The sequence below is a fragment of the Myotis daubentonii genome, chromosome 8, assembly GCF_963259705.1.
Source record: "Myotis daubentonii chromosome 8, mMyoDau2.1, whole genome shotgun sequence".
In the NCBI taxonomy this organism is placed as follows: domain Eukaryota; kingdom Metazoa; phylum Chordata; class Mammalia; order Chiroptera; family Vespertilionidae; genus Myotis; species Myotis daubentonii.
Window position 1 is genome coordinate 27812444 of NC_081847.1, and position 27728 is coordinate 27840171.

The following is a 27728-nucleotide window of genomic DNA, read 5'->3' on the forward strand; positions in this document are numbered from 1 at the left end:
ACCTTCCCTCCAAGGCCCGACAGTCCAATCAATGCCTCTCCGTCTCTGGATCAGCCCTTGTTCATCAGTTTATGTTGTTCATTATATTCCACAAATGAGTGAGATCCTGTGGTATTTATCCGCTCTCCAGTTCCATCCATGCTGTGGCAAATGGTAAGGGTTCCTTTTTCTTCTTCCTCTTCTTAAAGAATACCTTTCAGCATTTCATATAATGCTGGTTTGGTGGTGATGAACTCCTTTAGCTTTTCCTTATCTGTGAAGCTCTTTATCTGACATTCAATTCTGAATGATAGCTTTGCTGGGTAAAGTAATCTTGGTTGCAGGTTCTTGCTATTCATCACTTTGAATATTTCTTGCCACTCTCTTCTGGCCTGCATGGTTTCTGTTGAGAAATCAGCTGACAGTCGTATGGGTACTCCTTTGTAGGTAACTGACTGTCTTTCTCTTGCTGCTTTTAAGATTCTCTCTTTATCTTTTGTTCTTGGCATTTTAATTATGATGTGTCTTGGTGTGGTCCTCTTTGGATTCCTTTTGTTTGGGGTTCTCTGCGCTTCCTGGACTTGTAAGTCCATTTCTTTCACCAGGGAGGGGAAGTTTTCTGTCATTATTTCTTCAAAAAGGTTTTCAATATCTTGCTCTCTCTCTCCTTCTGGTACCCCTATAATTCTGATGTTGGTACGCTTGAAGTTGTCCCAGAGGTTCCTTACACTATCTTCATATTTTTGGAATCTCTTTTCTTTTTTCTTTTTTGGTTGGGTATTTTTTGTTTCTTTGTATTTCAAATCTTTGACTTGATTCTTGGGATCCTCTTGTCTGCTGTTGGATCTCTGTAAATTATTCTTTATTTCAGTCAGTGTATGCTTAATTTATAGTTGGTCCTTTTTCATGTCCTCCTTGGTCACACTATACTTATTGAGGGATTCATTAAATTTATCGGCGGTTTCCATAAAATTCTTGAAAAACCTTATAAACGTGGCCTTGAACTCTATATCCAGTTGTTTGCTTTCCTCCATTTCTGCCATTTGTGACCTGTTTCTTTGTCTCCGCATTTTGGCTGCTTCCCTGTGTTGATAGAGTGTCCCTGCGCGCCAGGTGTACTGTAGGGCCCAGTGGCTCAGCCTCCCCAGTTACCTGAGGTGGACACTCTTGGTGCACTCTTGGTGCCTTGGTTGTTGTAAGATCACTGGGAGGAATTGACCTCCAGGCCAATTGGCTGTGAGAATCAGCTGTGTCTGAAGTGGGAGAACTTCTTTGCTGAAAACACCCTTCTGGGGCAAGACTTGCTTCAGTGGGGCTTTGGTGCTCACTGAATCTGCTCCCTGAGTGTGTCCCTTATGGATCTGAGGAGTTGCAATCTGGATGGTCCCCCTCTGACCACTGGGTGCGGTGGCTCCTGGATCTAAGGAGGTGCTAATTCAGCCTCTGCCTGAGGCCACACAGCAGGAGCCACGAAGAGGCTGAGCTGTGAAGCAATGCAAGCTGCTGTGGGGCCTTGGGCCTTCTCTTGGAAGTTCCGGGTCTGCCTGGCTCGGCTGCAGTTAGGTACATTCACATGCAAAAGCCTCTGCCTGCAGTTAGGTACATTCACATGCAAAAGCCTCTGCCTCAGCCTGGGTGGGGTGGGGTCTCAGGGAATCAAAGGGAGGAGCAAGCCGCTATGGCTGATTCTCAGACCAGCCCTAAGGAGTCGCGCGTCTCAGTGTCCCGGTAACGGCTGCAAGCACCTCTGAGGGAAAGCCGCCCTCAAGTTCGCCCGCTGCCCGACCTTCCAGCTTCTCCTGTATGAGTCCTGGGTCCCCAGAGACTTCCCGGAACCGGAGTTCAGAGCAGTCGGGAGCTTGTGATTCAAAAAGACAGCCGCTTCCTCAAGTGCCACCCGCTTTCCCCGCCGTACCTCTGCACTTCACCTCCGCAGCTCCTCTGGCTCTCAGTGTGCTTTTCTTTCCTTCTAGTTGTAGAATTTACACTCAGCCAGCCTTCCTGTTGTTCTGGATGATGTCCGGTCTGTCCTTTGCGGTATTTTTCAATTGTTGTGGGAGGCGGCAATTTCCCGGTGTTTATCTATGCCGCCATCTTAGTTTCTCCTCATGTAAATCACTTTTAATAGATGTTAAATCTATATAAGTTTTCTGAGCTTTTTCATGAATTTCACTTTTTCTGTGATATGTACATTTACTGCTTCCTTGTTTTCTATATTATCTTTGTTTCTATCTTTTGATTTTAATTCTTTTCTGCATAAAGGATTTTAAATTACATATGCTATTTTATTCATTTTGGTTATTTCCACATTTAAAATAATCTATTTTGTTAATTAGAATGTTACAATGTTAAGTAGAGACTCAGATCTGATCATTTATCTCTGCCACACCAGCATTGAGTCAGGTCCTTGCACATGGAAGATCCTAAACAAGGATTTTCTAAAGGAATAAATAAATCTACAGACATTGATAATAAAACAGAATTGTTGTATATCGTATCTGAATAAGAATTTTAGAATTCCTTCATTTCTTCCCTCTTTCTCAGTCCTGCCACTACCCTGTTTCTGTTGAAATGAAACTAGGTATTTTTAGTAATTTATTTTTAAGTGGTATGTTCTTTCTCATCCAAGGATTACTTTTGACATTTGTCAAGTTTCATGACTATGTTTATAGCAGTTACTCAGACACCAGCCCTATGTTAAGTTCATTACTCACTGCCTTTTCTTTTGATTCACACATGCCCTCAAATTGAGTTAATTTCTTGGTTTTGATTCATTTCTTGGTTGGGTGAAATACTTCCTTGACTAATTTTTTCAGGACAGATAACTGAATAGCCTACTTCCTGAGTCATTTCATGTCTGAGAAGGTCCTCTGTCCTCACTAACTAGTGGTGACTTGGCTTAGGTTAGAATTCTTGGGTCACAAACTTTCCTGCTGAAGCCCTGAAAATACTTCCCCATCGCCGTGTTTCATGCAGTGTTGTGGAAGAAAAGTCTGATGCTATCTTCATAGGTTCTACTTTAGACTTTTCTGCCTAGAAGCTTTTAGAATATTCTATTTACACTCAAAGAAATACAAAAACAAATCATAATTGTTTAATTGTAGGTTAATTTTTATTAATATCGGGTATTCTTAGACCCTTAGACTAAATGTTCAAACTTTCTGCAGCTCAGAAATTTTTAAAATTAATTTTATTATTGCATCTTTTGCTTTATAGAATTTTATTTAATACTTATTTAACCTCTTGATTCTATATGCCTTGCTTTTCTGTTCTTTAATTGTGGTCTTTCTCCCCTTATCCTTTTACCTCTGAGTTTCAGGTGAATTTCTAGATTTCACCTTCTAAATATCTCCTTCAGCATTCTGTGTAATATCATCCACTTTTTATTGTATTGATTTTTAAATTTTTGTGGTGATCATTTTCACCTGCAAAAATTATTCCTAATATGGCTTTCCTTTCATAAAAGTTAAATTCTTTCAGATTGGATTAAGAATAAGGCAGAGATTTCTTAAGGAAAAATTGTTTCATGAATAATACATATTCTCAGACCTTTCAAGAATCCTATATATCAAGCTGCTGTATTTTTCAGATATCACTGAATTTTCTGCACATACATGGTTATAGAGTACTGAATTTTCTGCACATACACGGTTATATAGTACTAAATCTGTACACCAGTGGGGTCCCTAAGCCTGGCCTTTGGGGATTGAGCCAAAACCCGCTCTCCAACATCCTCTGGGGGTTCTGGATTGCAAGAGAGCGGTTTTTGTGTGACACACTCCAGAATCGGGCTCCCTCCTCTTTGGTTCTGGGTGTGTCACCTGAGAACCGCAGCTGCCAAGTCACCACAGCTTGGCAGCTCCAGGTTGAGCGTCTGCCCCCTGGTGGTCAGTGCGCATCATACCTACCAGTCGGATGGTCGGATGGTTGCTTAGGCTTTTATATATGTAGCTAACCCTATATATATAAAAGCCTAACATGCAAATTGTCCTCTTGGGCAGTCATTCAACTGGGAGTATGATAGGGAGACCGGGAGTTCGACTGCTTGCTATGACATGCACTGACCACCAGGGGGTTGGTGTGGACATGGTGGGCATTGGCAATATGCTGTGACCTCTCACTGGCTAACTGGAAGTGGGGGTGACGGGGACGGAGTTGTGGTGAGAATGCGGGGGTCCCCTGAGCTTGCTCTCACTCCCCCTGCTACCTTCCCCTGGGATGCCAGGGAAGCCCCCGTGCTCAGGTGCTGGGTACCTGCAAGGAGCCCACCCCACACCTACACCACGTCTTCTGGGTGAGCTGGGCCACAGCCGCTGGGACAGCAGGTGCTGGTTGGCTTTCTTGTGGGTTCACGCAGGAACTGGTCAGCGAGGCTGGCTGGGAGAGAGTGCGCTGTCTGTCCGGCTTCTGTGCAGCGCTGTTGGGAGGCCCAGAGGCCCACACTGCACCTCAGCCCACTGAATCTGGCCACACTCACTGCATCTTTGTGTGGGAACTCGGGCGCCGTGACTCAGGCGGAGGGGGCCACACAGAGGTCCGGGTGCCCAGGTGCTTCCCAGGGCCCAGATGTCTGCTGGGACCTGCCTTTCCACGCTAGATGCTCATGCTTTGATCGCTGGCCAGGCCTAGGGACCACACCCATGCATGAATTTCATGCACTGCACCTCAAGTCTATGATAATGCAATATGTGATTGGAAATGCATTCTGTTAGATATTACTTGGGTCTAAAACAATCAAATAAACAATCTCCAAATAGAAAAATGTTTATAGTTTTTATAGTTTCTTTAAAATATAAGCATTTGATAGGCCACAGGAAATAGTGGAAAAGCTGTAGGTATCCAGTGTGCCATTGGGAAGTTCATGTGATGACTACTGCCTTTCTACTCAGCTACTCTCTGTATCTGTGGATGTAGTTTCCAAAGTTGTTCATCAAGTTTATCTGCCTGGTATTTACTGACTCTTGTCTATATTTAACTCTATATTCTATGCATAATTTAAAAATTATTTATGTGACAAATCTTAAATAAAAATTTCAGGGAATAGCCTTCAATTTTTTTTTTTTATTAAATCTTTATTGTTCAGATTATTGCATTTGTTCCTCTTTTTTCCCCCCATAACTCCCCTCCTCCCAGTTCCCGCCCCACCCTCTGCCCTCACTCCCCACCCACTGTCCTCATCCATAGGTGCACGGTTTTTGTCCAGTCTCTTCCCGCATCTCCCACACCCCTTTTCCCCCCAAGAATAGTCAGTCCATTCCCTTTCTATGTCCCTGATTCTATTATAATCACCAGTTCATTCTGTTCATCAGATTATTTATTCACTTGATTCTTAGATTCACTTGTTGATAGATGCGTATTTGTTGTTCATAATTTGTATCTTTACCTTTTTCTTCCTCTTCCTCTTCTTAAAGGATACCTTTCAGCATTTCATATAATCCTGGTTTGGTGGTGATGAACTCCTTTAGCTTTTCCTTATCTGTGAAGCTCTTTATCTGACATTCAATTCTGAATGATAGCTTTGCTGGATAAGGTAATCTTGGTTGTAGGTTCTTGCTATTCATCACTTTGAATATTTCTTGCCACTCCCTTCTGGCCTGCAAAGTTTCTGTTGAGAAATCAGCTGACAGTCGTATGGGTATTCCCTTGTAGGTAACTGAGTTTCTTTCTCTTGCTGCTTTTAAGATTCTCTCTTTGTCTTTTGCTCTTGGCATTTTAATTATGATGTGTCTTGGTGTGGTCCTCTTTGGATTCCTTTTGTTTGGGGTTCTCCGCGCTTCTTGGACCTGTAAGTCCATTTCTTTCACCAGGGAGGGGAAGTTTTCTGTCATTATTTCTTCAAATAGGTTTTCAATATCTTGCTCTCTCTCATCTTCTGGCACCCCTATAATTCTGATGTTGGTACGCTTGAAGCTGTCCCAGAGGCTCCTTACACTATCCTCGCATTTTTGGATTCTTTTTTCATTCCACCCCTCCGGTTGGATGTTTTTTGCTTCCTCGCATTTCAAATCATTGACTTGATTCTTGCGCTCCTCTGGTCTGCTGTCGGGAGTCTGTATAATATTCGTTATTTCAGTCCATGTATGCTTAATTTCTAGTTGGTTCCCCATCATAACATCGAGGGTCTCATTAGTTTTCTTGTAGATCTCATTAAGTTTATCGGCGGCTTCTAAACAGTTCTTGAGAGACCTTAAAAGTGTGGTTCTGAACTCTATATCTTCCATTGACAATTTTGTCCTGTTTCTTTGTCTCCGCATTTTGTTATGCTTTCTTGGTGCACCCCCTAGTGGTCTTTGTGCACAGTCTTGTAGTCAAGCCTTGATTGTTGTAGCTAATACCAGGGAGGGTTTGACCTCCAGGCCAACTGGCTGTGAGAATCAGCTGTGTCTGCAGTGGGAGAGCTTCTGTCCTCTAGGGAGGTGCTAATCTAGCCTTTGCCTGAGGCTATCTGGCAAATGCTTCTGTGCAGGGCTTGGGCGGGGCGGGTCGCACAGGATCAACTGGGTGGGCCGGAGAGAGCAGTTATGGCGGCTCTCAGTCTTGTCCCCAGGGGCTCTGCCTCTCTGAGTCCAAGCAACCGCTGCAAACCTCTGAGAGAAAGCTGCACTCGAGTTCTGACCGAAGCCAGACAGTCCTGCTTCTCCCGTTTGAGTCTGGGTCCCTAAAGACTCGCCCGGATCTGGAGCTCAGAGTCTGCGACTCCCTCCCGATTGAAAACGCCAACCGCGCCCTCTGCCGCCAGCCCGCTCCGCGCACTCCGCACCTCAGAATTTGACTTCAGCACTGCGCCTCCTCTGAGTGTCCATATGCCTTTCTCTTTCCTCCTAGCTGTAGGACTTCCACTCAGCCAGCGTTCCTGTGGTTCTGGGTGATGTCCGTTCCGTCTTTTAGTTTCACTTTTGAAGTAGTTGTTCAAGGCAGCAATCTCCGGCGTTAACCTATGCCACCATCTTGGTTCTTCCCAATTTTTCTTTTATTGGTGAAAGAGTGAATGGTCAATGGAGACAGCATGTATTTTGAAAAACAGAGAAATAAGATTAGACACCTTGTTATGGTTTTTGAGGAGAATGAAGGAAAGGTAGGGGCCTGAACAAAGAAACTTAAGGCTTCAAGGATGAATTTTGCAAGAGCATTTGACTAACTGTGAAGTTCACCATGACTTATAATTATTTTATCATTGTGACCCACAGATTTTGAGACATACTAGATATTGTGATTGTCAAGAGCGTAAGCCATGGGTTCTGGCAGATTTGGATCTAAATCTTGTCTTTGCCACCTATTGGCTCTGAGGTCTTCAGCAATCTACATCAGTGCTCTGTGCCTTGACTCCTCATCTCTAAAAAGGGTAAAAGGCTCTCTTACAGCATATGGCAGACCTGACACAGAGGAAGTTATCACATATACTAATAGCAGTACTAGTTAGCATTGAGATTATCACAAAGCCAAAGAAACAATCCCAAAAGAGATTGTTTCTTTAAAATATTCATCCCTGAAGCTATTTTGTCTTAAGTTTTTTTGTTCAGGCCCCTACCTTTCCTTGCAAAAGAGTGGCATTGAGAATACCAGAGACTTATTCTCAATTTTTAGAATTCTCTAATTAATAGCCCAGGTTATATTTAGTGAAATGAAGAAAAATAGTAAGTTCCAAGAACTCTAACATAAAAGAATACATGGTTCCATCTTGTCACCAAGGATTTTTTAAACTTTTCTTCACATTTGAATCATCTAGGAATCTCTTTAAAATGACAAAGCCTAGTTCACACTTGACCAAATAAACTACAATTTCTGGAGTTGGGAGAGAGGCATTGGTATTTTTTGAAGCCCTCTAGGTGATTCCAATGTTCATGTACATGTAGAAATAATTACTTGAACACATTATATCTTTACCTGGCATTTAGGATCCTTATTTGTAAAATGGAAGTAATAGCACATTTACAAACAGGTAGAATTTAGAATATTTTAAGTAAGAAAGGTAAACTATTTTCTAATATATAACTATGGGCTCAATGAAAAGTAGTATAATTCTACAAACTTAATTTTCTTTCAATGGATATGATTTGAAATTATTTACATAAGCTTTAGTTTTATATCTGCTAATGTCAAAATATTTTATATTCTCTTATTAAAGTATTCAGTGAGTGAGAACATAAGCATATTGTCAATAAGCATATAAAACATCCTGATTTAAAAAAAATACTTGCATGTCTTTTTGTTACTAAGCATAGTAAAAGTGTTTATCAACTCTGACTGGAGAGTGAGCAATATGCTATGCGCCCTTTATAGGAGAAATATCTCATCATCCTGTGCACTGTCCTGACGTCAACATTCTGAAACAATTTGTTTGCTAAAAGTCTTGCCAAATCAGCAACAGTAAAAGTCTCCATTTTTTTTTTCAATTTGGGTTTCTGGCTAGTGACAAAACCCTACAATATCAGCAAATGTCTAGAACTATAATTGTATAAAGATCTGCTCACAAAACAGATAAAAGGATATTGAAAATCAGTAGGCACTGCTTTTTCTTTTCCAAGTGGGGCATCAATCATTGTTTTATTATCTTTATGAATGTCTATATGTTATGTCCACTTTATTACATGTGGCAAAGACAAGGGTTGGAGAAGAGAAGACAGACCACCCAGGACCACTGAGGGAATCCTCCTCTGTCGGTGATGCCAAGGATGTAGGACATAACATCTCTTAATAATCTTTTAATCTTCTGTAAGACAAGGACCTAAGACCAACATAGCATGTCAGGATATAATTTGTTAAGTAAATTGTTGGTATCACCCAGAGTATCACTGCTATCATTCCATTTAACTAAATGGAACAGATTTGTGTACAATCAAAATAAAATGAAACCACCCTCGAACATTATGCCTACTGTAAATTTTAAAGGAAACAAATATGGAGCCACAATGCATTGTTGATATGGGGCATGTTAAAATAAATATCCTTTCACCAAATACTGTGTCAAAGTTACAGTAGGAAAAGAAATCACAAAAAGGAACTATTTTATATTTGACAAGATAAACAAAAATCTGTTGATTTGGGTTAAGTAGCCTATAAATTCCAAGATGACATTCTTCTATCTGAGTTTCTCATAGGTCCAGTATATACAGGTTCTAAAAATCTCAATCTGGGTTTGATTGAGATATTTAATTTCATTATTGGGTGTCTTTACATGCATGAGCTTTCTGTGAAATTAGTGTAAAACTGTTTTAAAAGGAAATTAAAATTTCTAATACTGGTATAGACTGTTATGAGGCCAAGAGAGGCTTTTGACATTTGTCAATGGTATAAGATTTCTCTCACCACAATGACATTAGCTTTAACTACCAGATGTATAGAGGCCATTGAAAATGGATTGTGCTTTAAAACTTAGAGTGAATATAAGTAAAGCATGCTAAGGAATGTCCCCAATCCCAAACACCTCCTTGTAAGAACCTGCTACAATTCTTATTATTGCAGTATCTACTCTGAAAGTAATATTTTGTCATCACGAAGAAAAATAAGAAATACTCTCCCATCCTTATGGGACAACAATTATCTAAGAACAGCGCACTTCAGGAAATGGAGTCAGGTGTGTTGGGAACTACAGAGCTTGATTGCACAGTCAGCAAAATTTCCCCCATAACATAGACACTCAGAAAAATCTGCTTTTTTACTTATAGATTTCCTCCTATTTCTTTTTTTATAGTGGACATTCTCGAACCAGGTTATTTTTTATGCTCTCATCTCATTGCATAGTGAAAAGCCTTGGCGGGGTTCGTTTTTCATAGAATGTGGGATGATGTTCAAGACTCAACACATAATCAACAGTAGGACCAGCACCCTGACCAACTGAGTGGAAATACTCACTCTGAAAAGAGATATCATAAACCAGAGTATGAGAATCACATTAAATGAAGCACGCATCTATACAACACAACCTATGCCCTCAAGGGTAACATTTGACCTGTAATACTTGCATATGAGAAATCATTTTCTGCTGCTCAAACATGTGTTTCAGAAATCGATCTGAGAAGAATAAATGAACTTTTTATACAGGGACAGATTTTCAGAAAGCCATTCTTCTCTACAATTCAGTTTCATTTACTCTTCACCTGTAAAGCTTAAGAACCAGAATTTAGGACTGAAAGAAGTATAAAAATACCTTCCTTGTGACTTTTATCTACACTCTAAGAGAATGGGCTTATATTATTGTCCTCGATTTTCAGATGGTGCTCAAGTCAGCTATATTGGACAATCTCTTTACCTTACAGTGTTTTCCATAATTAATCTTCTTGCTCATCTCTTAAAATATATTAAATATTGAACTATTGGAGAGGGAACTCATAACTTTTATTTTTATCCTGTGGCTGATTTTTATTATCATTCAAAATGGAATCCTGTTATTTTTAGAATTAGGTAGACAAAGTTAAATAACAGGGATTTGTTTTTTATCCCCTCCTCCTATGGATCTTGAAGTCAATTGTATGATTAAGTTTTAATCAAATGTGGAGACTATCCTCTCATATTTCACTTTTGCCATCATGGCATGTCAGGAATAAAAAGATCTATAGAGTCCTAGCTGGTTTGGCTCAGTGGATAGAGTGTCAGCCTGTAGACTAAAGGGTCCCAGGTTCAATTCCGGTCAAGGGCACATGCCCAGGTTGTGGGCTCGATCCCCAGTGTGGGGCGTGCAGGAGGCAGCTAGTCAATGATTCTGTTTCATCATTGATGTTTCTATCTCTCTCTCCCCTCTCCCTTCCTCTCTGAAATCAATGAAAACATATTTAAAAAAATGAAAAACAACAGGTTTATAGATGCCTTGAATTTGAATTGAAGATGCTGTTTTACATATATAGCCTTGAACAATTAGTAAGCCCCAATTTTTAGTACAAAAGTGGGAACAAGAACCTCTACCTACTGCAGAACTCATATGAGTACTTAAGACTCAACTACTCACACACAAAAGGTACCACATCCTTACCTAAATGTAGAAATAAAATATTAAAAATGAAGATATGAAATTTTCTGCTTTCTGAAGTTACTAGTGCTACTCTGGAAGCTGGAATAAGTGTACAAGTGTAGATCTGTGGTGAGGTAGCTGATAACATGGCGAGGTAGCTGCCCAGGTGCCTTTAGCCTCACCACTATGGGGCACAATAGCCCAGCTTCTTACTTCTGAGGGCTTTCTCTTCGGGCTTCTTACTCCTGAGGGCTTCTTTCTGAGCTCTGAGTACAGTGTGCCCAACAACATGCACTGTGGTCCTGAGGTGCTGGACAATTAATGTAACCTCAGCACTCTTCAATCAAAAATTAATGCGAATTGGTGAATAAAGTACTAGCTCCTTCGCCCCTTGGATGTGATGCTTCTGAGGTACATTTCTGCACTGTCTCCTAGTTTCCTGGCAGCTGGATGAAGCTGCAGTTGTCCACAGTGGTAATTTGTCTTACAAATATCCTTTATCTGGTGCCTTCCATTCTCTGTGCTATGTCTCCTCTTCCTGGGATCACTTCCTACTGGAACCTTTGTCTCAGGGGCTGCTTCTGGGGTCCCCAAACAAAGACAAGAGTCTTCCACTGTCCCTCAAGACCCTGCAGGCTCCAGATCCTCCTGTGCTGCTCTGAGCCTTAGCTGGACTTCCTTCCAGCCCCTTGGATCTATTTCAGTGTCTCAAATGCACTCAGCCATGTCCTCTTTCAGGGCCTTTGCCCATGCTGTTTTCCCTTCTCCGGGTCACTTTCTACCCTTTATCATCTTCACAACATTTAATGTCTACTAATTTTTTTTTCTGATTTTAATTCAGTGTTTTATTTTTAAGGGAAGGTTGACATTCCTGCCTAGACTTGTTTCCACTTTTGTATACTTCTTTAACCTTCATACCATTTGTTATAGTTTATAATTATATACATGTGGGGAAATTTGACTGTCTTCCCAACAGGAATGCAGAACTCTACAAGAACAAGGATAATTTCTATTTTACTTACTAATTTTTTCTTAACTTCTGGCAGAGTGTTTGTTGACTGTTTATCGAGTGAATGAGTATTGAAACCAATAGGTTGTGTGTGTAACTGAATTAATTTTTAGCATAACTTCTGCTTCTAGATGTTTCACTCAGCAGCCCTTCTCCCTAGAACAAAGATTTCTGGGACTAAAATCCTTCTTATGTCCACCTTGATAGAAGTGAATCTCTGTATGGTTGGAACTTTGTCTAGGGAATAGTAGAGCAGGCACACTGTGTACAGTGAAAAAGGACTTTTATATTAGATGTGATGGGCAGGTGGCAGACAGTTGAGAAGGAAGTGACCCAGATATTTCTTGCCTATGAAGGCTTTGTCTTTGGGTCAGCTGGTGGAGTATTCTGGGGCTGGAGTTGAACACTGGAAACCTAAATCCCTTTCTCTTTGCTAACCTGCTTCAGCTGTTGGCTTTAGGGGTTCTGTTTCCCTTTATGACCCCCATCCCATTTTAAATCCATGTCTCAGAATTTACCTGTATCAAAATTGGCATTTATTTGGCATTTCCTTGGTCCATTGGGCTCTTCCCTGGCATAGTTCAGTCTATGGATAGAGATTGTGTTTAATGTAAATTGTTATTTTTTAAAAATGGATATCAGAATGCCCTGATATTCTAGTGGAATATCAGATTTCTACATAAAATTATTCAGTTTAAAATGTGAATCATAAGTAAATAATGAATGCATAAAGCACCATTTAAAAATGTATACCAAATTCTCATGGGAGGTAGTATTTAAATACCCTTGGAATAGAAAATGTGTAAATTCCAACAGTTCACCCTTCTGGGGTCCTCTGTAGGGTTGCTTCTTGCGAACCATGCAAATGAGCGGCAGTTCCCTTTGCCTTGATGTGTTTCTGCATGTTAAATCTGTATGGGCAAACATCTACTCACCTATTAGGATAAAGCAATCAACTGTTGCCAGCCCTTGCCCCAGAAATTTCCAGATATTGGTTACAGAATAACAAAATTGTTTTTTTTCCTATTTTTCTACTTTGCTTGAACGATGACCTGATTCTCGACTTTGTTTTGTGTGTGTTGACATAATCCTTGTGGTCTGAGCAGTTGTCTCTAATCAGCTGCATCAATGAAGGGAATCACTCCCCCAGCTTTGGTAGTCAGAAATTCTGGGGAGGTTTATGGTGAGCCCCAGGGGAAGGACTGAGATGCATCAATGAAATTATAATAATATCAGTAGAGAGGATACCTGTTGATTTTATATTTTTCTTTTTTCCTAGAGCCAAAGGATCCTTACGGGAACTGAACACCTGGTGAAATGGTTTGCTCAAATTCATTTAGCTTTTTTTTCTTCCATTTCTGTAGGGGAATTAGCAGAGTGTTAAAGGTTTTAAAGAATTCAGATGAAAAGCCATCTGTTCCCTGGGCTTTGTTCAATCTCAATTTAAGGATGACTTTGGAGATTTCCTATTCCCTAATTAATTCCTCTAGATGAGCTTGTGGGGTTGGCTCAATTTATTTTTGAAAGATGGAAAAAAAATGCTTCCATCAATTAGTCCTTTGTTACGTTGTGACTGAGATGGAAATAGCTTTTTGCCAAATGGAGCGAGGAGCTGAGAGATGCCTGTGTTTGCAGTGGCCAGGTGTCCTTTGTCATTAGGGGTGGCTTTGATGTTAGTGCCGCTCTTTGGGCCTTTCAGATAATTGGTGAGAAAGCACTCAGTCTTGCAGGAATCTGAGTAATATTTAGCCTGAAGCACAAAGGCAGGGAAACCAAAGCATTGAATAGGAGTCATATTTTAAAGAGCATAATTGTTCTAAGAATTTTTTGTATTACCACATGTAATACATTATAGTTGAAGACTCTCTGAGTACTGTTTTCTAGAACTGGGTTTTCTGTGTGAACAAGCACTAGGGAACCTACTAGGTTGAATAGGGGAGAAGGAAAGAGAAGGGGGTGGGGGATGGAAAGAGAAGGAAAGGAAAAGAGAGAGAGTGAGAGGAAAGAGAGTAAGCCAGCTATGGGTTTGGCATTTGACAATATAAAAGTATAAAAATCTGCCGGCTTAAATTCTGTCTGCTCTCAGATTAGAACATCAAACCAATGCCTTGTGCAGAAACCTCTACTCATGATGAGACACCAACAAATTTGAGGCTTTCAGCAGCAATGGCTGGGAGTGAGTTCAGTCTAAGGTCATTCTGAATGGGACATTGTAAGAAATGTCTGTAAAGAAAAAGGATGATCTGAGAGTATTATTTAAAAAATATTAACTAATGGATTTGCATCTTCTGATATCCCTATTGTTAGGATGCCTGAGTAATTCTGTACAAGGTGTATGCCTGGCAGACTCATGTCATAGGTTGTTGCACTGTGTAGGACAAAAACTGAGGTTTAGTGTTGCAGGTAGGAAGGAGGATATGATACAGGGAAAGTACCAGTCAGAGCAGGATAGGGTGGGAAATCTCAGCCCTTCTGCCTGGGTGGATTGTGGGAAGGAGAAGAGAATCAATAAGGAAGGAAGGCAGCTGGTCAGATCCATGTGCTACACCTTTAAATGTCCAGTCTCAAATCCTGCATGGTGTTTTGTCTGAGATCACTTAAAGGGATGAGAGACGATTCAGTTCCTCATTTTCTGTTTGAGATTTTGGGTAGTCATTGGCTCTTACAATAGGCCAACATTGCAAACGTGCATTTTGGCTAACTCAGCAGATTGCATGTGTGTGTATGTGTAGACAAGCATGATATGGGTGCATCTGAAATTTCCCACTTGTCCCATCGTGTGATGGAAGTTGCTATTGATGGCAGCTGGAGAGAAAAAATACCATGCTGTAGGAACAGGGTCCTTTGTAACTGAGGGTTTCAGGGTTGCCGGCCTGGCTAGAATGGGGTAGTTATAAGGTCAGACACCTGGGAGGAAGGAGATATGGATTGCCAAGACCTAAGGGGGAACTAACTCAGCAGGAAGGAACATCATCCCCTGATTAAGACCAGAGAAAGTAAGACCACTGGGTCACAAACAGTAAATATCATAGTGATGCTAACCAGGCAAGCAGTGAAAAGATAAGATATAAGACCTGTTGCTAATTGTGGTTTGTGGCTATCCAGACAGCATCACAAGATCTTTCCCTCCAACAGTGTCACCCTCCTCAGTGTCACCATGGCACCGGGAGCCTCCCCATCATGGGGAAGAGGAGAGCAAGGAGGTGGAACACTGGGCTAAATAGATAGAAGCAGCTATAAAATTAAAGGGCAAGGTCATATTCTTTTTTGTTGTTAATTCTCAACTGAGAATTGACCTTTAGAAAGAGGGGGAGGAGGGAGGGAGGCGGGGAGAGGGGCGAAATTGGGAGAGAGACATTGATGTGAGAGAGACACATTGATTAGTTGCCTCCTGCACATGTCTCAACAGGTGCCAGGGATCAAACCTGAAACTGAGGTATGTGCCCTTGACCAGCATTCAAACCTGAGGCCCTTCCCTGTGTGGGCTGATACTCTAACCACTTAGACACACTGGCCAGGGCGGAAGGGGATATTCTTTTATGTCATATTTAATTTGAAATTTGTACTTAAACTTGTACAAAGATAAAACCAACACAGAAAAAAAATGCTCTATTGACATTGCCCACCTGTATACAGTATAGGGAAATTTATGACGCATGCCACAGGATCATTTAAAGTACTAAAAAAATAAAATCAAGACAAAAAATGTTATTTGGGAAGAGCTCCTTTTAAACTGCAGAATGAATAATGTTGAAAAATTTGCTTGAAAACTTTTATCACCTACGACTCTTAGGATGAAGTCAAATTCTTCTGAATGCTCCTGCAGACATTCCAGGGCCTCTACCCAGCTCGTCTCTCTTAAGTGCATCTCTTCCCTCCATGCTTCTTCTCTCCTCTTGGGTAGACAGACAAATTGTTCATCTCTCCCAATGCATGTTGCTCCAGTGTGGCAGGTGCTATTCCCTCTACCTTCATTTCCTCTGGATAGAAGCCTGCCTCCTCAGTCTCCCTTTTCCCCACCTCCTCCAGCAACCCCATGGGCTCCCTAGCCCCATAAACTTACCCAGCTGCTGGAAACCAGCTCTCAGGGGATCATCCCATTTTGGCACCATGGACCCATTTGGCATCTAGTCATACTTATTAACCCCTTTACAAAATAGTGTTTAAATGCATAAAACAAAATATCTAAGCAAAGGGGAGGAGTTCTATTAAAATATATCTACCAAAGTATTAGTAGAACCATACCTTTGATAGCATTTGGCACCCAGGATTGGAAGCATGTATTTGTCATCTGAGGATTGTCACTAGATTATAAGCTCGATGAAGTCAGGTCTACCTGGTTATCATTGCCCCATGTTCAGCAGTGCTGACACCCAGCAGAGGTCCCGCAGATATAACTGTGGCATTAAATTGATCTTTTGGGGTTCTAACCATGTTTTCAAAAATAAAATAATCTTAGCCCTCAACTCTACACAGACATAGTTTTACAGTTTTAGATATTTAAATAACAGATTCTACTTGTAAAAGCATATTGAAAAAGGCTTCCTTGTTAAGATGGCGGTGTAGGTAAATGTGGTGCTCGAATCCTCCCACTGCTAAATCACACAACAACCATCATTCAAAACCAACTGAAATCTAGCTGAACAGAAGTCCTACAACTAAGGCTATCAAGAAGAAGCTACATGGAGCCTGGTAGGAGGGGCAGAGATGCAGAATGGGCTGATTTCACACCCGTGTGTGGCATATAAAAATTGGGAGGGAGCTATGGATGTCTTCATTGAGTAGCTGGGGGTCTCAGCCCCAAACCAGTGCCCCCAACCCAGGATTTTAGTGCTGGGAGGAGAAGAACCAATAACTTCTGGCTGTAAAAACCAGTGGGGATTGTGTCTGAGTAAGATGGAGAGCTGCTGGTGTCCCAGGCATTCCTCTTCAAGGGCCTGCACATGGACTTACTAGGACTCGCTCCCTTTGAGCTCCAGCACTGGAGCACCAGCTCAAAAGGCACCAGGGACATGTATGGAGGAGCTGAATCGCCTGGCTTCAGGGTGAAGGTTGGAGGGCCAGCTTTCTCCCAGAGAGACGTGCTAGCAAAGGCCATTGCTCCTTTTCTGAACCCTCTCCCCACCGAGCCTATAGGCAGGCACCGTATCTGAGTCTCCATCAACTTGGCTCACACTGTTTACCCTGCCCTGGTGATTCCCTGAGACCCCACCCCACCCAACTTGCAGGAGCACCCAAGCTATTTCCAGAGGCTTTTCCATATGAATGGCCTGTCTTGGCTCATGCTTCGAACTTTCCTATAATCTCTCAAACAAGTGTCATCTGGCCTCAGTGTGCCTCACATTTATCACTAAGTGACCCCAGGCCCTGCAGTAGCAGTAGCTGGCCTTGGTTCACAGCTTGACCTCTCTTGGGCACCCCCAAGCCCAGCATGAGTGGCAGCCATCTGAAGATCACTTTGTAGTTCATGTCAGGGGGTCCCAGGTAGGACACACATGGTGACTGACCTTGACCTGCACCTCCCAGGAGACCCCAGAGCCAGCGCACCAGGTAGACAGCTTCAAACCACTTCAAAGCACCACCCAACCACCTCCACATGTAACATACTCAAGGGGCACACTCAGTGGGCACCAGAGCCCCACTGAAGTAAGGCCTGCTCAGTGGGGTGTGCCTCCACAATGTTGATCCTCCAAGGTGGCTGCAGCCAGTCATTGCAGCCTACCAGCCTGGGGGTATATCCCTCCCATTGATTTGTCAACAGCAATCAAGACTCAATTACAACTGGAGAGTGCACACCTGAAGTGCCAGTTCAGGTGAACAGGGAGGCCTACTACATAAAGCCACTCTACCAAACCCCCAGAGACACAGCAACTTTACCTCATACATGTAGAAACAAACACAGGGAGGCTGCCCAAGTGAGGAGACAAAGAAACACAGCCCAAATGAAAGAACAGAACAAAACTCCAGAAAAAGATCTAAACAAATGGAGATGAGCAATCTGCTAGATGCAGAGTTCAAAACACTGGTTATAGGGATGCTTAATAGAGGTATTCTGACCCTTGGGTTGTGGAGCTTTGATGCTACATGATTAGAGAGTCACTGGCCCTTCCCTGTATAACCAGGGACCAGGATATGATGGTAAAATATGGCAGAAACTTAGTACCGATTTTCTTCCGCTGGTTCAGGTCTGTGTCTAGGGATAGAAGGGGGCCCAAGTTCCTGCCCTGGTACAATCAAGGAGCTGGAATCCAAGACCTGTAATTGCAGCATGTTTAGCTATATCAGTGTTCTTGGTGGGTGAAGCATGGACCCTCCCCCCGGTAAGACTGAGGGTTGGGGGAAGCGGGTTAGGGATTAGGCCTTGCTGTTACACAGCGTTGATGGGCTTTAACACCAACCATTGCAGGGTTCCCACAGAACAATGCAGAAGGAAAGCTTCCTTTCTGAGAGGCCAGGTTGCAGGGGTCTATCTTGGAGAAGTTATCCTTTATTTCTCAATTATTAACTTCTCTGTTTTTAAATTTTCTCACCTTGAAAAATGGCATCCTTTCTATAACTCTTATGAATGGTAAGTGAAATAATGCATTTAAAACCATTGGCAAGGTTTTTAGCAGATAATAACACATATTATTATATTTTTTGCTATGTTAGATTAGATGACATTATTTAAGACTTGGTGACACTATTTAAGAAAATAAAATTTGGTATACCTCATTTGGGTTTTTGAGATACGTTTTAGATCTCATTTAGGTTTTAGCTCAGATGGTACACCTAATTAATTTTTAACGTTTTCACAAATATTTTTCTTATTAAAGTTAAATATAAATCGAGTGTAATGTTTAATACTTCTCTAGAGATGTATTTAACTTGCCAAACTCCAACAAATGCACCTCAACAGCCTCCCTTTCCTTCTATCTTCAAGGCTCCTAGAAAATGAAAGATGCTGTGTTTAACTTCTCTGTCCCTTAACCTGGCTGGAAGCATGCTGTCAATTCACATCAATGACTGGTCCAGCGACTTGCTACCCAGGATGCCACTTTCTCTCACCAGCTCCTATCCAGGGTGTGTCCACACTTTTGAGCAAGGCATTTCCAGGCCACTATACCCCAACCTACTTATGCAGATATGGCTGTCCCAACTTCCAGCCCTTTATTCCGCCTGCTGGTCTGCAAACCAATCACCCCTGTAGCATTTAGTCTCAAGAAACTGATTCATCCTTTTGAGAATTTACTAAATATTTTCCATATTCATAGCTGTTCTTGTCCTCTTCCCTCTATTTTCTAAGTAAAAGTAGTAATTACTTTAATAATCTAATTCCAAAATTCTGATTTTGTCACTTAGCTTAATGGCCATCAGAAAAATTGTAGATTACTTAATTTTTCTGCAGCTCTAAGTCCCCATGTCTAAATTTTGTACAGTGGTGGGCAAAATTAGATTTATAGTTACATTATGACATTCTTTTGAGTTAATAAAACTTTTGTAATAATCATAACCTGCATGCCTTTTTCCATATGGACAACTATAAACTTACTTTTGCCCACCCCTGTATACATACTTTTCTTCTCCTATCTGGAGATAAAATGAAAGCATGTATTAAGATCTCCTAACCCAGGTATTTCAAAAATCATGCTCACATGTTCTACTCTAATGTTTCAGCCCTCTCTCCATCAAAATTATTTGTATTTCATCCAATGCAAAATACACCACTCTGATTGGAGAAAGCACATATTAGCTCTTCCTTTTAAGCTTTTACCTAACTCTAGGCATTGCCCTATTCCTAGATAATTAATATCTCTCTCTTTACTCTGCTCACCATCCGTTGTTTAGGGATAGAGAAAAGTTTAGAAACAAAATTGAAAAGGAAAAAGAAAGATATGGAGTAAGAGGAACAGAGGGAGGAAGAGAAATAGAGCAGAATCAAACAATGAGAACATCATGTCAAATAGAAAGTGTGTCACACATTTGTTAGTAGGAGTTAGGGCTGCGTGGGAGAAAACAGGGATAGTAGGAAAGGTGAAATGAAGATGACCCACAGTCCCAGTTTGTCTGAGACTGATGGGTTTCTTGGGACATGAGACATTCAGTGCTAAGTGTGACAAGTTGGTCACCTTAGGCGGGATGGAAATGCAGCAGGCCAAATTCAGTATCAAGAAACTGAAGGCAATGAGCTGCTTGTTTTTAGAGAGTGGATTCAGAAACTCAAACCACTGATTGTTGACACATTTAGTGATACTTACGGGAAAATTATGGGAACGCTTTTAAGGATGGAAGCCAGAACCAGTTTCCATGAAAGGAGACCTGACAATGAAAGGGAGCTCTTCTGATTCGTGATCAAAGAATCATTCTCATCTGAGCGTGAGGAGTGCCGGAATAATCAGGCTCAAGTAAGGCACAATGAGGACTTTAATCCCAAGTCAGTACTCCCTTTGTGAGTCAACCCCAAGGACCAGCTGCAAACAGGGCAGGCATGTTTGATGGGTGCTGATCAGGTACTGCGTTCCTGATTTCGGGTACTGCACCTGGGAAGCAACCGCATTAGCAAATGTCTCTCCTCACCATTGATTTAGACTTCTGTCTTTACCTTGGGCATTGTCACTCTATCAGGTCTTGCCACAATCATTAACAACTTCATATAGGCTCTTATGGATAAAATGGGAAATGTCTCCGGGGAAGAATTTTGATCTTCCTGATCCTGAGGCACAGGGAAACAATGGTATCTAACACACCCGAGGCCAGTCAGGGTTTAGAAATCCTCAAATCCACTGGATAACTTTCAGCTCTGTTTACTTTTTCCATGTAATGGTAATTTTTCAAGGGATTTTCAAAGTATGTGGTGATATCATCAAGTGAACAATCTGGAAAAGCTAATGTTAAAACCCTTGGAATGATCTTGAATTATCATTAGTGTTGGAGGCAGGCCTGCAATCTGAACTGCTCTCATTTGCTACCAGTTCCGATCCACATTTTTTGTTTCTCAATATTAAAACGCTGATATGACAGGGAAAATCCAGGTTCTTTTCTCTAAGTCACTGGCCTCCTGACAAGCTATATTAGACATACCCTTGTGGTGAGGGGATTAAAATATTACTAACTTTGCTTTGAAACTCTGACACAGAGTATGTATTTTGGAATCTCTGAGGCGGTTTTGGTCCTTGACTTGCCTCGTAACCACAGCTCCTGGACTAATCCCACTCATAGTTTGGGAATTTCCAAAGTGACTGTTAACAGGGGTCTAGGTTTATGTAATGCTGTCTGTTCCAGTTTGCAGGTGAGCAGACCCTTTGTTTAACCAGCAGGCGGGGGATTTTTTTACACCGCCTCTGGACAGCACATTTGGAGGGCATTCTTAGACCAGAGCTTCTCCAATTCTAATGTGCATACTGATCACAGATCTCCGGGAAATCTTGCCGAATAATTAAGTCTGTGGTGAGGATTCCCACCAGGTGATACCGATGCTAGTATCCTGCTCTTTGAGAAAAATCGAGTCTGCTCATGGTAGAAGAGTACCATGTGCTTTCATGGCGCTCAGAACTTATGAGTCTTATTTGTCCTTAGGGACCAGTGTAGCAATGTCCAACAGAGGAAACATCTTCAGCTGTAATAAACACTCCTGAATTTATGTATTATGGAAACCCCTCTGGAGATCATTTTCTTCATGACACTTATGGTTCTCTGTTGGAGCTTGGCTGCTTCTCTTCCCTGTTGCTCAATTTAATTGGGAGGTGTTGTACAGTTGATTTCTTCAGCTGCGTTTGCTGTCCTTGCTTGCCACTACACAGAGAAATCGGCAATTCATGCCAAGATGTAACACATGGGTTTTCTGGTATTTTGTGCCTACCTCTCAAGTTAAAGGGTAGGCACAAAACTTACGTATCCTCATATTAAATGAAACAGAGAGCTCTTATTCAAGGAAACACTTCTTCAAAAGGATTAAACATTTAAATAAGTGTGGTTTATTTAATGATCAGGAGGAAGTAAGACAAAGATTCAAAGACACGGCTATGGAGTTGTAGACAGTGGCATGTTTCCCTTTTATTTCACCTGGCCTCATGCGGGCCACATCTAACTACCACCCCTGACACCAGGCACAGACTCTTAAGGTCCAGGAATTGAGTTGAAATACTTTTGGATTAGAAACAGAAGATTTCAATGGTAAAGGATTAGAATTTACACATGTGAGTCTCTGTGTGGGGAGGTTGTGATTCCGAAGAGCTGAGTATAGACTGAATGTTGTTAAGTTTCTTTAATACATGATAATTTTGGAAATCATTTCTTTCTATTCAGGAACTTACTTCACAGTTATTTCCAACAATTGACACCTGCAGGGGTCCTCAAACTTTTTAAACAGGGGGCCAGTTCACTGTCCCTCAGACCATTGGAGGGCCGGACTATAGTTTTAAAAAAAACCATGAACAAATTCCTATGCACACTGCACATATCTTATTTTGAAGTGAAAAAACAAAACGGGAACAAATAGAATATTTGTATTTGCATGTGGCCCGCGGGCTGTAGTTTGAGGACCCCTGGACACCTGTCAGATATTCTGATATCTAAAGGAATCTTAATTGAGCCGTCACCCACTCCTAATTTATTGTGGTGGTTGTTGCTGGCTTTAAGATCTGAAAGTTTTTTTCTCAGTGTGTAATTTAGTGGAAGGCTGCTTCCTAGCAAAGCTTATTGCTACATTTCTTTGTGGTTGTTAAACAGAGGGCAAATGGACACACCAGAGCCTTCTTTTTGCACATAAAATAAAAATATGAGTCTTTCTGCATTAACCAAAATAGAAACCCAGATGAAACAGGGAACACAAGGATGGTTTGATTGTGTATAGTGATATGATAAACCTATATGAATGTCTCTTGAATATGCATTGATTTTATATCTTCACACAAAGGTGACCATGTTCAGTTTTTGAAGTTTTTGTCACCTACTCACCAACCGTTTCCCTTTTCCATGATTTCAACTTCTAGCTGAACAACAGAAGAGCTGAATCATAAAAGAAAAGTAAAAAAACCCCAAAAACCCATTTATTTCTTTGAAGGAAATTCTTTCCATGTGTCCCTGCTCCTTCCTTTGCTAATTTGGGTCATGTGCTTTGCTTTAGTCATCTGTCCCAGGCAGAGAATGGCCAAGCTCCTCCTCCCCTTGCCACAGAAAGGTCTGGAGGTCTACAAGTGGTAACTAAAGACTGCTGGACTCACCACATCCTACAAAAAATGTAATAGTTGCTTTAGAGATTCCACTGGAATTTGAGGCTAAGAGCACAATGTAAGCCCCAAACTGAAAGGTCTACAAGGCAAGGTGTGAGCTGGTTGAAGGAGAGAGAGGAGGAAAGAATGAGAGAGAACCAATACCAAGAGTGTAGAGGATGAGCCAGGAGGAAGCAAGAGAGGTCTAAGTGTGACTAGCGGATGGCCCTGAGTTCTTCTCCTCCACACCTGGAGAAAGAGAAGGTAACTTCATATTAAGGAAGGAAGCCAGTGCGGATGGCTGCTCCTGAAGATGTAATTGCATACAGATTAGGTAGACAGAACTGGCCTCCTAGAGTTCAGAACTCACCTACTAGTAGATTTGTACCTACCTTGAATGACATGCTCCTTTAAAGTTTAAGAGAAATAAAGGATTTCCCTATAGTTCTCTACTTTGGCTTTTGTAAAACGGGTAAATGGTGTTTTGGAAGCCATGCTTACCTTTCCTCTTTGGTTTATCCCTTTAGACCGGGATTGGGGAACATCCAGCCCTGGGGGGCCGTATAAGGCCCGAGAAATCATTTGGTCTGGCCCTGCCCAGACATTAGGGGTGAGTTCATTAAATATTTGACCAAATATAGCAGGCTAATTTTAAAATTGATCATTTTGTATGGCCCTTGAATGATGTTATAAATATCCAAATGGCCCTTGGCAGAAAAAGGGTTCCCCACCCCTGCTCTAGACCTTGTGAAAAATTTATTGTCTGTACTACTCATTGGCAGTAATTCTAAGTGTGGGGGGATGTACATCATTTGTACTGTTTTCTGTATTGTTTCTTAATCCTTGCATTTTCATTTGAATTTTGCTCAGCTTTATATATTTTTTATTTTCTCTGTAACTAGGAGAACTTGTTTTATGGTGTAGTTACCCATTCTTTTTACATTCTTCTCATTCAGAATGTGCTTCATGGCTCCTTCGAGTGCAGTGGTTCTCAACCTGTGGGTCGTGACGCCTTTGGGGGTCAAACGACCCTTTCACAGGGGTTGCCTAAGACCATCGGAAAACACATATATAATTACATATTGTTTTTGTGATTAATCACTATGCTTTAATTGTGTTCAATTTGTAACAATGAAAATACATCCTGCATATCAGATATTTACTTTATGGTTCATAACAGTAGCAAAATTACAGTTATGAAGTAGCAACAAAAATAATTTTATGGTTGGGGGTCACCACAACATGAGGAACTGTATTAAAGGGTCGTGGCATTAGGAAGGTTGAGAACCACTGTCCTAGTGAATCTTGTGGGCTGTGAGTGCTTATGCCTGTAGAGAACAGCAGAAATGATGCTGCATTGCCAAAAACATAGGGCTTAAGGCCACACAGCTAAGAAGTGGCAGAGCTGAGCTTTGAACCCAGGCAGTTCACGTTCTCCATCCCTAGGCCATGCTGATTAATGGCATACCTGAACAGCTGTAGGGACCATAATTCTCATAAAAGTTGAGCAACCCAGATGACACATTGGTGAAAGTGTGGCAGATTTGAAGAGAAAGTTGGACAAATTGTCTTACATCTAATCCTATATAATAAAGATGTAATTTGCAAATGGTTGTTACGCCGTGAAGTGTAAGGACCGACCATGTAACGACTGGATCACGGATCAGCAGGAGGGTGGGGCAGTGAGCTACAAGCGGGCAGCGGAGAGCTACAAAAGGGGGCAGGGCAGAAAGCTGTGGGGGACGTGGGGTGGAGGGAGCTACAGGAGGATGTGGCAGCGGGCGGAGAGCTACTGGAGGGCAGCAGCAAGCTACTGGCGAGCTACTGATGCATGGATTCGTGCGCAGGGCTACTAGTTTCTATATTTAAGAAAACATAAAACAAGAGGATATTTTTAAATTTCCTTAAGAATGATTGCTTGAATCCACATCAGCATGTCCTAGAACTTAAGTTCATTGTTAAGGCTGGTACAACTTCTTTCTGTTGGGTTTGGACATGACCGCTTCTTGAGGCAGAAGGTGGATAAGATACTTCATTAGCATTAATTCTAACTTTGGGGCTTTTTTAATTGATGCCATCTCAGAATGTTCAGGTTTGAGGCTGGATCCTACTTTCTTTCTCATTACTTTATGTCTACTTACACTTATGGACCAGAAATATTACTCTATTTTCTTTTCTTTCCTTAAACTTTGCAATTCCCTAAACTCCCTTAGACTCCCTAAGACTTTTCTATTTAGAATAAACAAATTATTTTAATTTACCCCAAATATCTTTATTTTTGTGAAATTACATATACACTCATATACACATACATGTGTTATAAACCTTATATACACATAAAAACATACGCACATATAGAGAGAGACACAGAGGGGGAGGGAGAGAACACATGTGAGTAATTTGTTGATGGGCTTCTTTTCTCCACATGACATAGTTCCTGACAGAATAATATGGTTCTCAAGATCCAACTGCATTTGTGGCAATGTCTGTACATTGTAAAATAATTGAACTGCAATTGGTTGCGGTAGTGCTGTCTGTCTTTATAATAAATACATTTAGGCTGTATCACATCTGGCGAAAATGCAAGCTGCTGGCTGGGGACTTGAGTGTTTTTTGCTGTATCAGGAGGCAAATTACCAAGGACACATCTCTACCAGTTGGTCAAAATAAAGAGCAAACTTAAATAACTTACATAATTCCAGGCTTTTAAAGATGAATTAAATACTTCTACTTAATATTATAAACACTTATTAATTAAATGAATGGAAATTATTAGTTAAGGTAAATTTTAAGGGCTAAATATTTAGTGTCCCCCCCAAGCCCTCCAAACCCAATAGGGTATTAATTATCTAGAACTTATTTAATGGTTGCATACTTTAATAAATTTGTTTTAAAAGTGACCTTTCACTGGGTATATAAGAGTATATTTGCTTCCTCAATAAATTAAAAATGGAACTGTCTTTTGACCCAGTGATCCTACTTCTTGGAATATAACCTAAGAATCCCAAAACAACAATCAGAAAGAATATATGCACCCCTATGTTTATGGCAGCACAATTTACTATAGCCAAGACCTAGAAACAGCCCAAGTGCCCATCAGTAGATAAAGAAAAAATAAAGCTATTGCACATTTACACAATGGAATACTGTGCAGCTATAAAAAGGGTAGATCTCTTACCCTTTGAGATAGCATGGAGGGACCTGGAGATTATTATGCTAGGTGAAATAAGTCAGTCAGAGAAAGACAAATACCACATGATCTCACTAATATGTGGAATCTAATTAACAAAATAAATTAATGGAAAAAATAGAACCAGAGGCACGGGCATATGGGACAGACTGACAGATTTCAGAGGTGAGGGGTATGGTGGAGACTGGATAAAAGAAGATGAAGAGATTAGCTAAAGAACATATATGCATAGCCTATGGACACAGACAAGGTGAAGGCTGGGGAGTGGGGTGGTGGGGCTGGGTGGAGGTGTTAAAGGGGTGTGGGGGGGAGGTGGACATTTGTAATAGTATCAGCAGTTTAAAAAAAAGGCTATATTCTGCATGATTTCAGTTCTTTCAAATGTAGTGAGACTGGTCTCTGACCCAGCATATGGTCTATCTTCATTAATGTCCCATTGTCCCATTTACACTTGAAAAATTGCATATTCTTGTTGGGTGAAATATTCTCTAAATATCAATTTAGTTACGTTAGTTGCAAATGCTGTTCATGTCAATAATATTCTTACCATTTTCTGTATATTTGATTCCTGACAATTATTAATATTCATGGGTTAATTTTCTGTTCTTTTAGTTCTATTAATTCTTGCTTCAAGCATTTGAAGCTCAGTAATTGTGTACATGAACTTCAGGTCCTGCCTTATTTTAGCTTAATGAGTATGTTTCTTATTCCATTTTATTTCCATTATTGGCTTATTTGCTATACATCTTTGTTCTGTTTTTGAGCAGTGGTTTTCTAGAGTGTACAATATGCATTATTACCCAGTCTACATTCAAATAACATTATATGACTTCCAGTGTAATGTAAGAAACTTATAAATACTTTATTTCTCCTCTCCTGTTCTTTGTGTAATTTGACACATATTTTAATTCTACAATATTATAAACTCCACAATGAATTGTTATTACTTTTCCTTAAACTAGGGGGTCAGCCTTTTTTTCCCCACTAAAGAACTAGATAGTAAATATTTTAGGCACTGCAGGACATAATGTCCCTAGAAGAATTTCAAAACTACTGAATTCTGGCAAGGTGGAATAAAAGCTGTCATAGACAATACATAAACAAATGAGTGTGGCTGTGTTTCAATAAAACTTTATTGACAAAAAGAGGCAGGGGTTCACATTTGGCCTGTGCGCCATAGTTTGCTGACCTTTGCTTTAAACATTCAATTCAGTATTATTGACATTAAAGCACAAAGAAAAACATTTACTGTTTTTGTTCATTTTATTTCTTTGACTGGATTTGAGATTCTATCTGATGTTATTTTATTTCTGGCTGAAGAATTTCCTTTAATATTTCTTATCATGCAGTTTTGCTGTAAAATAAAAACATGCAAAATAGAAACATGCATAAACTTCTTAGTATTTATATGTTGAA